The following is a 15,666-nucleotide window of genomic DNA, read 5'->3' as shown; positions in this document are numbered from 1 at the left end:
TTTCTCCTTACTAAGTCAAATGGATAACCTAGACTGGGCTTTGATATCAAAATATTCATGAAGGGGCACATTTTTCACAGAAATGCCAAACTGGCCTCTAAATTTTCTCCCTAATTTGGCATACTTTTTGTTATTAGACACCTCTGATGTATGCTTTTGATTCCCTCCACCCCCTTATGGAGAATTGCATTTGGAATACTTGCTGGGATCAGATATCCAGGGTGAAATTAATGCTGCTGTAACGGGCCAACAGAAGACACTCTATATCACTTAAGCTCCCTTTTGGGGCTGTACAACATGATTTATGGGCAGAACAGCTATATGGGGTGTGTTGTGTATTGAACAGGGTAGCATACCTCCAAATATACTAGTGTAAGGGACTTAATGGGGGTGGAGCGATCCATGGATCATTGACTTCATGGATCCAGCCACCTAAAACTTTCATCAGAGAGGGGGGGAAAATAGCCCTTAGTTTACATTGGCATGTCATCATTACAATGGACAAAACTGGAAAGAAAAGGAAGTGAATATCCAAGTTTGAAAATAAAATTCTGTGTAATGATTTTATTAAATCTGTTACAATTCCTTCATTTAAATTGGAAATATACCTAGGTCTATAGTAATTGCACATGAGATGCTTAACTGACAAAACAACAGTTCCCTTTACACACACTGGTTATCCAGATACTAAACTGGTGTAATGGGGGCTTGTCTACATGAACATTTAATTCACCACAAGCTGGAATGTGAATCTGACCCGACATTTAACTGTTTCATGTGGACCCTGATGACCTGAATTACCAGTTTCTAAATGTGCTTTGATCTAGTCCTGTTTCAAAGAGGACTAGATCAAAGCATATTAATTGGCAATGCATGTCAGCAGCGTCCAGACGGACAGTGTTTGTCAGGCTAATACAGCGTAGATTCACATTTCAGCTTGCCATGAACTAAAACTTAGTGTAGACAAGTCCTCAGTATAGCCCTGTCAATGGAATTTTGCTGATTTACAACAGCTGAGGATCTACCCAATTAATTATATTTTAGGTTAGAGAGCACTGTTTCAATGCCCTTTTCACTCAAGGGTGCATAGAACTCACCACCAAGAAATGCAATAGCTGCAAAGTGACTAGGAACGCCTCTATTTTTTTTTTTTGTAAGCTTTCCAAGATGCATGCCTTTCTCTTATGCTCAACAGTCAGAAATAGATCCAGCATTCAGGTTCAATAGTTTTTTTTTCCCCACATAAAAGGATGCCTCCACTGAAGTCAATTGAAGTTTGGCCATTCAAGTCAATGGGAGAAGAAAAACCAATAAATTGTTGCTGTAGCTTATCAGATGAGGGTTTCCTATCTTTTAAGCAGTAAAAGCTGTCATATAGCTTTTTTCCTTATAACTGATCACATCTATTGTCTTTTGTTTTAAAAAAGTGTGTGGCTTTTGTCATAACATTCAGTGATACTAAAAATAAGTTAATCTGCAACATTTTAAAATTTGTAAAAAGAAAGGGAATACTTGTGGCACCTTAGAGACTAACCGATTTATTTGAGCATAAGCTTTCGTGAGCTACAGCTCACTTCATCGGATGCTACAGGGCTAAATGGCTGTTTTACATAAGCTATTGTTTTGTCACCATGCTGACTTACTGTCAACTGGGAACCTAGTGTAAATAAAATCAGCATTACAGCACACACAAAACACCTCAATCCTTTTCATTGTGTTCTTTAATTCCTGACATTTTTGATAACTTCTTTTCAGAGTGCTTGTTTCAAACTCTTCTCCTTATGACTGCATTATTGAGGGGCACACTTTGTGTTACCGTATCTCATTATCAAGTGTTTATCATTCATTTTCTGTGTAATTACCATCCCAAATAATGCAAACCAACATTAAATGTTACACGTCTAAAAGGTGTCAAGATACAGGCAGCATCTTATTTCTCCCCCTCCCCTTAGATACTACTTACTGACCTTTTGATTTCCTGTCACCTGGGTCCATTGGAGAACAGCGGGAATAATAAGGCTCCTTGCTGTGTGGCCGTAAGGCCTTCCAGAATCTGAATAAAAAGACAGTCTTTTTTTCCAACCAGCCTTGTTTACTATCTTGCCTTGTAGTTAGAAGGTTTTTGCCATCAATGTGCTCTTGGAGAATTCTGTTTTAATCTGGAATAAAATCACTAGGTGTAACACCTCAGGCTTGCATTATTTTCTATTAATTTTAAAAGCACATTTAAAATTGGTTTTGACTGCTTGGTCTGAAAGTTAAATGTAGAAATGCCACCACAGCTTGCAAGTGTATAGCTGTCATGTAGTTAAGAAAAATAGTGACATATTGAACTCTACTCTTAATTCTACTCAGTGGATACTGGATCAGGCCCTAAGGGAACAACCTTATTTGCAGAATTTTTAAGTGAGCTGGGGTTTGTGAATCTCCAACTCAAGGCTTGGTTTGTTTTTTGAGTTTTGATGCCAATACCTTTTGCAGCACTAGTTGTGACCTTGATTTTATGTCTTGGTTTTTATGACTGCACCCTCCAGAAGCATAGTGCACCTTTCTACAGCGATGGCGTGTTGGCTGAGTATTGACCCAGAAGGAAGATTACCTACTGAATAACCAACACTTCATAATGGGCTTTCTTAGTGGCCTCACATTGGGAAAACACTTTTGTTGTTGTAACTGCCATGCAGTGTGAGATACAGTATAAACAATGTGTTAATTCAAGCTAAGGTATTCTAACAAAAGTCAAAATTTTGGTATTGATGTTAAGGTTCTGTTTAGATGTGTGGGAGAACTGCACACCTGGTATTGTTGCAACCTGTCTTGTCCAGCAAAACAGATTACCGAGGTGAAGAAGACAGTTATCTTTGTCAAATAGCCAGAAGAGCTGCAATCAACTTAAACATTGAAATGCTTTTCAGAACACACAACATCTGTAGAGTTACAAGTCTACAGTTTCCTGTTGCCTTTCCTGATAACCTACCATCTATGGTATTTCATTTGATCAATTTTTGAACAAATGCTCAATTTGCTAGCTGGGGTGCACATTTGATGGGGCCAAGAGCAGTGAAGACATCCTTTGGGTAGAGGGGGGAAGAGAGCTCATCAAGGAGCAGCTAGGGGCAGAGTTTATATGTGCTGCCTCCACTTTTCCACTCTTCCATCTCTCCCAATTGCCTTTATTGCATTACAAGGGGGAGGGAAGGATACTGCATGCTGTTTTCTCCGCACTGGAGCCTCTCTGCCTCCACTGGTATTATTGGGTGGTGGAGGTGGTAAAGGGGCTGGGTGAGTGGCTCCTGCCTGGAAGGGTTGGAAGGTTGCTACTGTTTCCTGTCTTGGTGAGAATCTGTGTTGGGTTCCCTGTTTCAGTAATATCCTTCTCAACTTTAATCTAGTTTCTGGATCTCCTTAGATGCTGGGGGCTAGGCTGATTGCCAATTTGGGGGTCTGGAAGGTATTGTTACTCTGTGGCATGATAGGCAGATTGTTGTATGGGTGTTCACTTTCTACCCGGTGCCCTGGACGTCTGGTCTTCGGGATTGAAATTACAATTGTCACAAATTTGGCAGGTCAAGTGTAGTTGACGAGTTAGAAAGGCTCTGACTGAGGTCCATGTAGCTCATCACCCTGCCTGGGCACTGGTCCTATGCAAAGCAATGCAAGATAAGGGGGTAAGCCACTGTCTCTCATGGCATGTGGATTCCATGATCATTTCTCTTACCTCTTTTGTGGAGGGCAGTCAGGAGTGTTGCTTCCAATCAGACTCCTTGGCAGGCCTGACTGTGTACAGAAGGGGCATGGCCTTTACACCCACTGTTAAGTTTATAATACTCAAAGAATTGAGGTCTGCACTGGAACAGCCCTGCTAGGTAGCTTGGAATAGTGACCCCATTTGGGTAATAGTTTACAATTAATTATGAAGGACACAACTTTATCATACTATAGTGTTTTATTGTTTCTATGTCCATGTCAAAAATGTAGGTTAAAATAGTATATTTTCTAGGTAAAAGTCAAATAGAGGTGTATTCCAAGATATTGATGGTAACCAAGCATTGATTTCAGAGCTATTAAAATGGTGTGCATGTGATGAGGTGGACTAAGCCCAGAGGCCCCTGCTGGAGGCCTCAGGGTCCTGCCACACCTGTCCCAGGAAAGGAGCAGTGGAGCAAAGTCCTTTGAACAGCCTAGAGAGACTGCGCAGGAAGCAGCCAATCACAGAGGCAGCCAGTTAGGGTCATATCAAAAGGAACTAATCTGCAGACTACAGGCAGTTCCTTGCTGGAGCTGGAGGAGTGCAGATGGTGCGCCTGACTGGACCAAAGGGAACTGCAGCACCATGGACAGCTAAGTGCTGGCAGGGACTCGGGAAGCAAGAAACTGCTCCTGGCTGACTGCTGGGTCTGAACGCTGAAGAGCTCAGAGCTAAGGGCGAAACATTGATGAAGGCTGGGGCTGTGGGGAAATGACCCAGGGAATTGAAAGCAGTTTAGATAAAGGGGAATGGTGGTGTGTGGCTGGTACTCTTAGGGTTCCTGGGCTGGAATCTGGAATAGTGGGCAGGCCTGGGTCCCCTGCATAGGCCACTGGGGAACTGCCTGCTATTGGTCAGCAATAAACCCCCAGAAGAGGATCTGAACTCCTTAGTGGCCCAGGTAGAAAGCTGGGGCAAGACCAGACCAGAGAGGGCAAAACCATTGTCTCTAGGCCAGGGAGGAAGCTCTGGGGGTACAGCTGGATACCAGGCCTGGGATTGTTTAGATTGCAGAGGCACTTGACCGTAAGAGGGTGCTTGTGAGAAGTGTGTGACATGCTGTTACAGTGCAAATAGCAGGTCTTGCTTCTTGCTTGAGCAGAAAACCATCCCAGCATTCTACAGCATATGCACTGTTGTGAAATAGCCAAATGAAGCTCTATTCTTGTGATCTGAAACCACAAAGTTTTTAGCAGCGCGCGAGGACTTGAGATAATGAAATAACCCTTGGGAACTGAACAAAAGGTTATAACTTCACTTCACATATAAGCACACATGAATGAGTAAACAGTTAATCTAGATCAATAGCACTCCAAAGAAACTGAAAGCAATACTGCAAAAGCACTAGCAGTCTATAGGAGTCAAGTACAATTTTAAACAAACCTCATTATGTTTGTTTAATGTTTAATAGAAGCATGCCTGAAACGTTCCCATAAGTAAGAATGTTCTGATGAGATTACTTTCATGCTTCTGGTTGTACATTAGCATCGTCTGTCACTGTGCTTCAGTATATTAGAATACATTTCACAAGCTCCATATCATTTTTACATTTCAGGCCTACAAGATTACTTGTTATATTCCCTATTACATAAAGTTCCCATTCGTGCTTGTGCAGCCATATGAAATACTCTCCTTCCTTAATCTCTGTCATGATCTTCGCCAAACAGTGTGGCTGCATTTTTTTCTAAGTTGTCACTTGTGAGAATTAAATTGCTCAATGAACTGACAAAAACAGCTCAGCTCCTTTCCTTTTGTATTGGTGACAATATGAGAGGGGTGCTGGAAGAAAGGGGTGGGGGTTGCATTAGCTTGAATTTCTAATGAGGCACTGCAAAACCTCTGCATGATAAAAATGTAACAGTCTAGGATCTCCCCCACCTCCCCAATCTTCAATATCTGCTGACTTTTTTCTCATTCCAGGTCTCATAAGCAGCTGATAAATGAAAGTCTCTGTGTCTTGGCTGCTGTTTTACATGTCAAAGTAACTTAAAAAAAATAATCAAAGGTGGAGGGTGAGACTCGGTTGATTAAAGTTATTCAGCTTATTATAAAGTATTGCAAAGAGCTTGTAACTGCTCTTATGAAAACCTTCAAATATACAGGATTTTATTTCTGTTTCTCTGATGAAACTGAAAACACTTAGCTAAATTTGTTGTTTCAGTATGCCTTCTGTATAAAGTGTGGTATAAAATACAGAATATACCTGCTAGTTGACAGTCCTATGGAAAGCAAATACATACATAAACATTGTTATATTACTTTCATTGCATGTGAATCGTTAATTGAAGGTTCAGTACTTTACAAATAATAGAAACATTAAGCTTCATATGTTACTAGGGCACAGAAGATGTGTGTAATTCCTATGTATGACCTCTGCTCCCCATATTGAAATGCAGACATGTCTGGAATGAAACATGGCAAGCATTTAACAGCAAATGGCAATATAATACAAAACAGTTTAGGTAAAAAAAAAAGGGGGGGGGAGGAAGAATCATGGGTCCAACTAAAACTCCAGGGGCTATAGTTTAAGATATTGCAAGTATCCAAGATGAAAATTGACCAGGACATTGAGGCTAACCCATCCATCCCTGCCAAAACTGCCATGGGATCTTTTGTGACCCAGTTAGTCAGGACATTGGTTTTACACCACTCCAGGAAAATCACACTTGCAACTGCACAGTGTCCCCTAACTCCTTGCGGAGATACTGGTTTAATGCTGAGGTACTGGTTTAACAAAATTAGGAAGAAGACCATCACCCACTGAATTACCATCCCCATTTCCTGAAGCACCTACTGATTTCCGTGTGTGTGTGGGGGTGTCTCCTGTCTCAGTACAATACTTAAGTTTTGAGATCTGACAAGATCACAGTACAAGCTGTCATGGCTGCAGGCACCCTTTGGATCACCTTAATGGCTTACACCATAATTTGGAAACATGTTTGTTTTGATTTTTGTTAATAGAGGTAGTACATAAAAAAGAACCAGCGCAGAGTGTATCTCTTGCTGTCATTGTATCTTATCAGGCTTATTGCAAAGCTAATAAAATGCTGCAGCAGTCTTATTGCTAAGTATATCAATGCACAATCACATTAGATTCAACTGTTTTTCATTGGAATTAAAAAATGTGAGAAATGTTTCACTTTGCCAGAGGCTAACATTGATTCAGCTTGAGGAAACACTTTCAGCTATACAACAAACTTTAGGTACTGCTCAGATACTTCCTTGGCTCCTTCTTCACTTCTGGGCCAAACTCAAATTCTTAGTCCTAATCTTCTATTTATTTGTATTGCACTATTGATAAAATTGGGCCTCCATTGTGCTGTGTGCTGTACATACATTGTTGAAGACAGTCCCTGCCCCAATGAGTTTGAAGTGTAAATAGATGAGGAAAAAGGGGTGGGAGAAAGGAAATATTAATCCCATTTTAAAGATGGGGAACAGAGGCCCAAAGTACATGACCCATCAACACAGCTGTGCTCCACAGAGATGATGCATCTGATGAAGCTGGGGTTTAGATTATCGAGGAGTGGGGCATTCTTCAATCTTTCTTGGTAAGGGTCTTAGACCCTGGCAACGGAACTCACTAACACAGATCACCTGGAACCCTAGCCTGACTAATTAGATAAAAATGCAAGTCCCACTCTTTTTGCTCCCAGTAACTGCACATTCCCATGCCCAATGTCCCATGGGGATCAGGAGATGGTTATTAAATCATGTCTTAAATATATTGATATCTGCAGTGCTGTAGCTGTGTTGGTCCCAGGATATTAGAGAAACAAGGTGAGTGAAGTAATATCTTTACTGGATCAACTTCTGTAGGTTGATGATATTGTCATGTAGTGTCCTTGTGTGGTTTCTGTTGGTGCTGTACAAGTGATAGGCATTGTGGAAATCTGATTAATTACATTAGATACCCATGCTTTTTCTAGCCCTTACAAATCCATGGAAAGACTGCTGTGACAAAAAGTCTGAAATTTGTCAGACTCAGTGAGCATGAATTACTATTTTCTGACATGAACATAGCCGTTCCCTTTAGGTGATCCATACAGACTGAGAGCAAGATGTAATTGGAACTGCTGTACCCTTTTCAGTGATCAAAACTCTATAACAGTAATATGAATGGCCAGCGCCCTTCAACCTACCTCGAGACATCTAGATAGATTTATGTGTAGTGCTGGATAGAAGCCAGTGGTCGTGGTACATGGAGGTACCAATGATATAGGGAAGGATAGAGGAGAGGTCCTGAAGGCCAAATTTAGGCTGCTAGGTAGGAGATTGAAGTCCAGGACATCTATGGTAGCATTCTCTGAGATGCTCCCAGTTCCATGCACAGAGCCAGTTAGACAGGCAGAACTGCGGAGTCTCAGTGTGTGGATGAGACAATGGTATAGGGAGGAGGGGTGTAGATTTATTAAGAACTGGGGAAAACTTTTGGGAAACGGGGAGCTTATACAGGAAGGATGGGCTCCACCTAAACCAAAATGGAAGCAGATTGCTGGCACTTAACTTTAAAAAGTTCGTAGAGCAGATTTTAAACTAAGGACTGGGGAAAAGCCAACAGGTACGGAGGAGCACATGGTTCAGACATCCCTTAGGGGAAGATCTATTAATAGAGAATCTCTATGTCCTAGTGAGGACAAGAGGGTGGAAAATGATAAAATACAGGCAGGGTCCGATCAGAAACAGTCAAATAAAAGAGTCCAATTCAATTACATTGTGTAATGGCAGATGGCTAAAAGGAGACAAGTTTTTAAAGTGCTTATATACAAATACTAGATGTCTAAATAATAAAATGGGTGAACCAGAGTGCCTCATATTAAATGAGGATATTGATTAAATTGGCATCACAGAAACTTGGTGGAATGAGGATAATCAATGGGATACAGTAATACCAGGGTACAAAATATATTGGAAGGCCAGAACAGATCGTGGTGGTGGGGGAGTGGCATTATATGTGAAAGAAAGCGTAGAATCAAATGAAGTAAAAATGAATCAAACTGTAACATAGAATCTCTATGGATAGAAATTCCATGCTCTAATAATAAGAATATAGCAGTAGGGATATATTACCGACCACCTGACCAGGATGGTGATAGTGACTGTGAAATGCTCAGGGATATCAGAGAGGCTATTAAAATAAAAATCTCAATAATAATAATAATAATAATTAATAATAAAGTGGGATTTCAATTATCCCCATATTGACTGGGTACATGTCACCTCAGGACGGGATGCAGAGAGTTTCTTGACACGTTAAATTCTTGGAGCAGCTGGTCCTGGAACCCACCAGAGAAGAAGCAATTCTTGATTTAGTCCTAAATGGAGCACAGGATTTGGTCCTAGAGGTGAATAAAGCTGGACCGCTTGGTAATTGTGACCATAACATAATTAAATTTAACATCCCCATGGCAGGAAAAACACCACAGCATCCCAACACTGTAGCATTTAATTTCAGAAAGGGGAACTACACAAAAATGAGGAGGTTAGTTAAACAGAAATTACAGGGTACAGTGCCAAAAGTGAAATCTCTGCAAGCTGTGTGGAAACTTTTTAAAGACACCATAATAGAGGCTCAACTTTAATGTATACCCCAAATTAAAAAACATAGTAAGAGAACCAAAAAAGAGCCACCATGGCTAAACAACAAAGTAAAAGAAGCAGTGAGAGGCAAAAAGGCATCCTTTTAAAAAAATGGAAGTTAAATCCTAGTGAGGAAAATAGAAAGGAGCAAATGAAGTGTAAAAATACAATTAGGAAGGCCAAAAAAGAATTTGAGGAACAGTTAGTCAGACTCAAAAATAATAGCAAAAAAAAGTACAACAGAAGCAGGAAGCCTGCTAAACAACCAGTGGGGCCACTGGATGATCGAGGTGCTAAAGGAGCACTCAAGGACGATAAGGCCATTGTGGAGAAACTAAATGAATTCTTTGTATTGGACTTCATGGCTGAAGGTGTGAGGGAGATTCCCAAACCTGAGCCATTCTTTTTAGGTGACAGATCTGAGGAACTGTCCCAGATTGAGGTATCATTAGAGGAGGTTTTGGAACAAATTGATAAATTAAATTGCAATAAGTCACCAGGACCAGATGGTATTCACCCAAGAGTTTTGAAGAACTCAAATGTGAAATTGCAGAACTACTAACTGAAGTCTGTAACCTATCAGTTAAATCAGCTTCTGTACCAGATGACTGGAGGATAGGTAATGTGACGCCAGTTTTTAAAATGGGCTCCAGAGGTGAGCCCAGCAATTACAGGCCTGTAAGCCTGACTTCAGTACTGGGCAAACTAGTTGAAACTATAATAAAGAACAAAATTGTGAGATATATAGATGAACATAATTTATTGAGGACATAATTTATTTATTAAAAGTCAACATGGTTTCAGTAAAGGGAAATCATGCCTCACCAATCTACGAGAATTCTTTGAGGGGGTCAACAAGCATGTGGATGGAGGGGATCAGGTGGGTATAGTGTACTTAGATTTTCAGAAAGCCTTCTACGAGGTCTCTCACCAAAGGCTCTTATGCAAAGTAAGCTGCCACAGGATAAGAGGGAAGGTGCTCTCATGGACTGGTAACTGATTAAAAGATAGGAAGCAAACCGTAGGTATAAAAGGTCAGTTTTCAGAATGGAGAGAGGTTAATAGTGGTATCCCCGAGGCGTCTGTTCTGGGACCAGTTCTTATCAACATATTCATAAATGATCTGGAAAAAGGGGTAAACAGTGAGGTGGCAAAATTTGATACAATGATACAAAATTACTAAAGATAGTTAAGACCCAGGCAGACTGCAAAGTGCTACAAAAACTTATTTATAAAGAAAGCAACCGACCGTATATGTTCTGAGTCTTTGTTCAGAAAGTGATTTTCATAAAATTCTTAATGTTTCTTGAAAGTACATGACTATTTTCCTCTTCAATTTGTGAGCTGTAAAAAGGTGGTTGATGCTAAGTTTATGGTGGTTATGATACACAATTTTAACAAGCCCTCTTGGTGTGACAAGCAAAGGACTGCCTTCAACAGATCTCTCTGATATATACCTTGTGTTATTACTCTCCTTTATTGGTTCTGGATTATTAGAAACCTAGTTTAGGTGTGATATACAAGGAAAAATCTGATTATAAGTCTATTGAGGTCAATTCCAGTCTATCTTGCTCTAATGCTCTGTTGATCTGGGTAATCCTGTTCTGGATTCATTTAGGTATGAAAAGTCATGTTTAGCTCCATGTTGTGGTAAATCTAACCTGTGTCCCTCTGATCTAGAAAAAAATATTTCTTTGGATGTGTTGCTGGTTTTTGTGGGAGGATAGTTAGGAAAGCAGAAACCAGGTTCATTAGAGAAGAATGTGTTGGTCAAACTCAAGCCAATTCTGGTTCACCAGTGTTCTAGCCAGAAACTTGTATTTCTTGTCCATTTGAAAGTTAAAAAATATAAGCCCAAATTTTCCAAAGTGGCTAGTAATTTTTGGCTGTTTCAGCTTTTTGATGCCAAACCTGAGACATCTCAAAAGTACCTGGGTTTCGTAAGTGTGGAGGCGCAACACTTTCTAAAAATCAGGCCCCTATAAGATACCTGAAGTTAGGCACTTTTTTGAAAACTGTAGGTCCCGTGGTAAAATTATCAAAAGCTCCTAATTGACTTAGGATCCCAATTCCAACTGAAAATCAACAGATTTACGAGCTTTAGAAAATTTTACCCCAATTGCTTTCAGACTAAATTAAATTAGTACTTGTGTGCATAAGTTAAGAAAAGACACAGGCCGACAGACTAAAAGTGTATTATGAAAAAAAGCATCAGCAAAGCTGAAATGGAAGAGATAGGAAGCAGATGTAAGTACCAAGAGAAACAAGAGGGAGAATAGGCAAGAGCAAGTTTGACATTGATCTCAGGCTGGCTCAGAAGAGCCGTTTTTTGGTAGGGAAGCACAAAAACACTTTTTTCTTTAAAAGGAAATTTGGCAGGATGGGAATGAAATTTAGGTGATACTACTTAAAAATGATGGCAATGACTAGATAGAATCATTTACATATGCATTCCACTATCCATACAGTTTGTACTTTCAGTTATCAGCCATCTTTATATGTAAAAAATCACTATACTCATTGCAATGACAGCTTTTTCTTTAAACTACAAGATATACTGATGAACTCTTTCACTATGCACATGAGTAAAATATGCATATCATGGGCTATGTAAATTCTATAATTATTTGTGAGGCATATATTGAAAAACTGTTAATCTGTCATATGATTCAGAACTAGGTTTTTATGTGAAATGAGTGATTAATTTTCACCTGTCAATATTTCTGTTAACTGGATGAACTTGAATATAATATTTATGTAAATTATCTTGACAGACCATTTCCATGTTTCAAGGTGCACGTAATCATTTTAGCTGTAACATTTTTGATATCTGAGTGTTTTACTGTATTTGCTACAGAAACCTCAACTGCACGTTAATGAGATCTTTTTGTTTTCTTTTTATTTAAAAAGAAATCTGAGCATGGACACTTAAAATTGGCTTGGCACAAGAAAATTTGCGCTGAGCATATCAAATTTTCGAAGTAGAAGGCTTTTAGGAGTTCATGTATAAATCTTAAAATAATGAGGATGAAATTTACCCCTATTCAGAAGGACCAGCACAAGACCTATGCACTACTTAAGTCCCTGGGGCATAAAGTTTTTATATACAGGAGTTCCTAGAAAAGAGTTGATGTGCAGGTGGGCAGTCCTGTTGCTATGACCAAGGATTCCTCAGAATGCGTAGAGGTAAACTGGCTTAGAGGTAAATCAGTAAACTCTTCAAGGTTTATGTGCATAAAGCTTTAATGCTGAAGTGCTTAAATGACTGAGCTCTGTGCAGTTTGCTTGTAGAATAACTTAATTTTAAGGACCTCACTGGGAGCTGCTAACCTCCTCAGGCATTTCAGTGCCTCCCTGGTATTTCAGTCAGCAGCAACAGGCAGCTACAGCCAAGATGTGCAAATCCTGAAAAAGCTCTTTTTGCTGATGAAGGTGAAGATTAGAATCTTTAGTTTTAATCACAGTTATCTTTTCTAGTGTACATGAGTGCCTGTTTTTTGTTTTTGTTTTTAGTTGTCTGCTTCACAAAAAACACCATGACACTTGGCATTATTTGGCAAACTTGGCAAACAGGCCAAGGTCTGAAGGGGCATGGAAAGTGAACTATTCTTCCACATCAGGTCACTGTTGAATTATATTGGCTGGGATCTGTGAGAAGATATGAGTTACTGCTGCCTATGCTGTCTGTGGATACTTGAATTTCTAGCTGTGTTAGCTGGATGTTTTCCACAACTGCAAGCATCAAATTAACTGTGCACAACAGTCACTTATGAAGCATGAATTTACTAATGAATAGTGCTTGGATAGAAGACCAGAAAAATGAAGACATCTGTGGAACACATGCTTTTTGAAGTTGACTGTTTCTTACCAGAATTTACTTCTTTCCATGTTTGTGGGTTATGATACTTTAATTCCTAGCTCCTGTTTACAGTGGTTTCAATGGCTTATTTCTATAACCTTAATTCTGAACGTCCGGACCTCTTCTGTGCCAGTGAAATCTCATCCATACTGTTGTAATGAGATAGGCATTGCTACCAAGTTTAGCACAAAAACCTATGTCAGGATTCATGAAGTGTTGCTTCAAAATTTCAACATACTTTAAAGTTAAGTGTCTCTTCCCCTGCATGTATTTTACAAGAAGAGTCCCCTCCCCCCTTTTTCCTGATATAATATTTTATATTACATAGAGGTTCCAATGGATTAACTGCAAGATAATGTGAGATAACAGAATACCTTTCAGCCATCCCCACTGTGGGATTTGTTATGCTCAATACAACTTAAATCTAATTTCATTTGCCCTGACATCCAGTCTACCTCAGTTTTCAGACACATGCACACACAGTTTTAGGGTTTTTGTACTCCACTAGTTAGGAAAACTGACATCGTCTGCTTGTAATGGACATGTATAACAAGAATCCCTCTTTCATGAAACTCTGTAGATTTGGAATACACCATCAAAGAAATGTGTACACCTGTGTACACTTAAATCTACCTTGCCAATGTCTTTAGAGAATAGAATTAATGTGACCTGCGTGCTTCTGTGCTTATCCATTTCCGCTCAGCATTTTTGGAAACTCAATGACATTCAGATGTATACAAGCTGAACATGATGCAGCAAAATGACCGTTCTGTATCAGTGGTGTACCCAGACACCAAGCTCTTTATATTTGCTTTTCTTTCTTTTACTTTTGAAAAGGCTGGTTTCTTTGGAAACATTTCTTCTTGTTATTAATGGGGTTTGATTTGAGCTTTACCTTATCTCTATGTGGAGAACCAAGGTACTCAAATTAACACACTCCCATACGGAGTGTTTGCTTCTTCTTCCAGACTTTGATCTTTCTTTTAGTTTATCACATTAATACCCCTTCATTGCTGCAAGTAGGAGCCACCTGTGCTGAAGCCTGAATTCATATCAACATCTGTCTTAGGGTATTATAATGCCACCCGTCACTGTAGTAAGTGAGTACCTTCCTTTTAAAGACATGAGGAAAATATAGTCCCTGAAAAGCGTCTTCCTCCGAGAGAGAACTCTAAGCATTTTAGCTAGTTTTAAATGAACTCAGAAGTACAGCCAACTGCTGTTTTCAAAATTTTGAAACAATATAAACACTTTTTAAAAAAAAATCACAAATAAAAATGATAAATCTAGCCTGCTGCCTGCATAAAACTATGTGCTGCTTTGTTTAATTCGTTATGAACCAGAAGTCTTACTAACATAGGCAGCCATCCCTGATAAAGTGGTCCATTAAGCTGTACTGTGAAAAGTATTGTAAATTCAGATGATTACCAGATCCGGTCAGTTTTACAATGCCTTTCATATTCTGAATATCTCAGAATATTTTTCAAAGCAATTGTTAGTGCAATGACTGTTTAAGCAAGCGTAGCCAATGTTAAGAATTCAGTGTATGACCATGTAGCCTTAGTTAATCAAACCTACTTGAAAATGTTGGACAGGAAACTAGGACTATCCCCTAGTCTTTTAGAAAAATGACACAGGATATTTCTTTCGATGAGCAGCCACAGAGACAGTCAAATGGGACCTCTGTTGCGTAAAACATCTTCTCTGAAGGCTAAAGCACTATTCCTGTATGAGAGAGTTTTGTTAAATTTCCCCAAATAAGATGTCCATTTTCATCAATTTCAGGGACTCTTTACATATTAGGGCCAATTCCTGCTCCTATTGATGTCAGTGGGAGTTTGGCTGTTGACTTGGATGGGAGCAGCAGAAGGCCCTTAGTAATGAAAAGGAGTACTTGTGGCACCTTAGAGACTAACAAATTTATTTGAGCATAAGCTTTCATGAGCTACAACTCACTCCATCTGGGGTGTGTGTGTGTGTGTATATATATATATATATATATATATATATATATATATATAATACACCCACGCATATGCATGTATACACATCTGCTTTGAGATTTTATTTTTTTCCCTCTTCAGCACTCTGGAAATATTACTGGCATAACAGCTGCTTTAATGTTTCTTTAATGAGAAGGAAGAGCTGACGGACTATAGTTTATCTGGAAAATAACTTTCATTCCATTTGAGTGTGTTGCTTTTTATGCCCAAATTATGTTCTAATTAACTGTGACCTAGAGATTTAGCTGGTAAAATTTATTCAGATAAGCTGCAAAAAAAACAATGAACTGCAGGATTGACTAATATCTTTTTCTCCTATCTCCGACACTTTCCCCTTAACTATATCCTTCTGTTAACAATAAAGAAAACAATCTTTTTTTTTTTAAACCAAGAAAGAAAAAGTAAGCTTTTCCACAGTGATAAAAATATTGTTGATTTTTCTGGCAAAGTAATTCACCAGTGGCTCATTTCCATCA

This window comes from Lepidochelys kempii, chromosome 5 (assembly GCF_965140285.1).
Source record: "Lepidochelys kempii isolate rLepKem1 chromosome 5, rLepKem1.hap1, whole genome shotgun sequence".
Lineage (NCBI taxonomy): Eukaryota > Metazoa > Chordata > Testudines > Cheloniidae > Lepidochelys > Lepidochelys kempii.
This window is presented reverse-complemented; position numbering follows the sequence as displayed.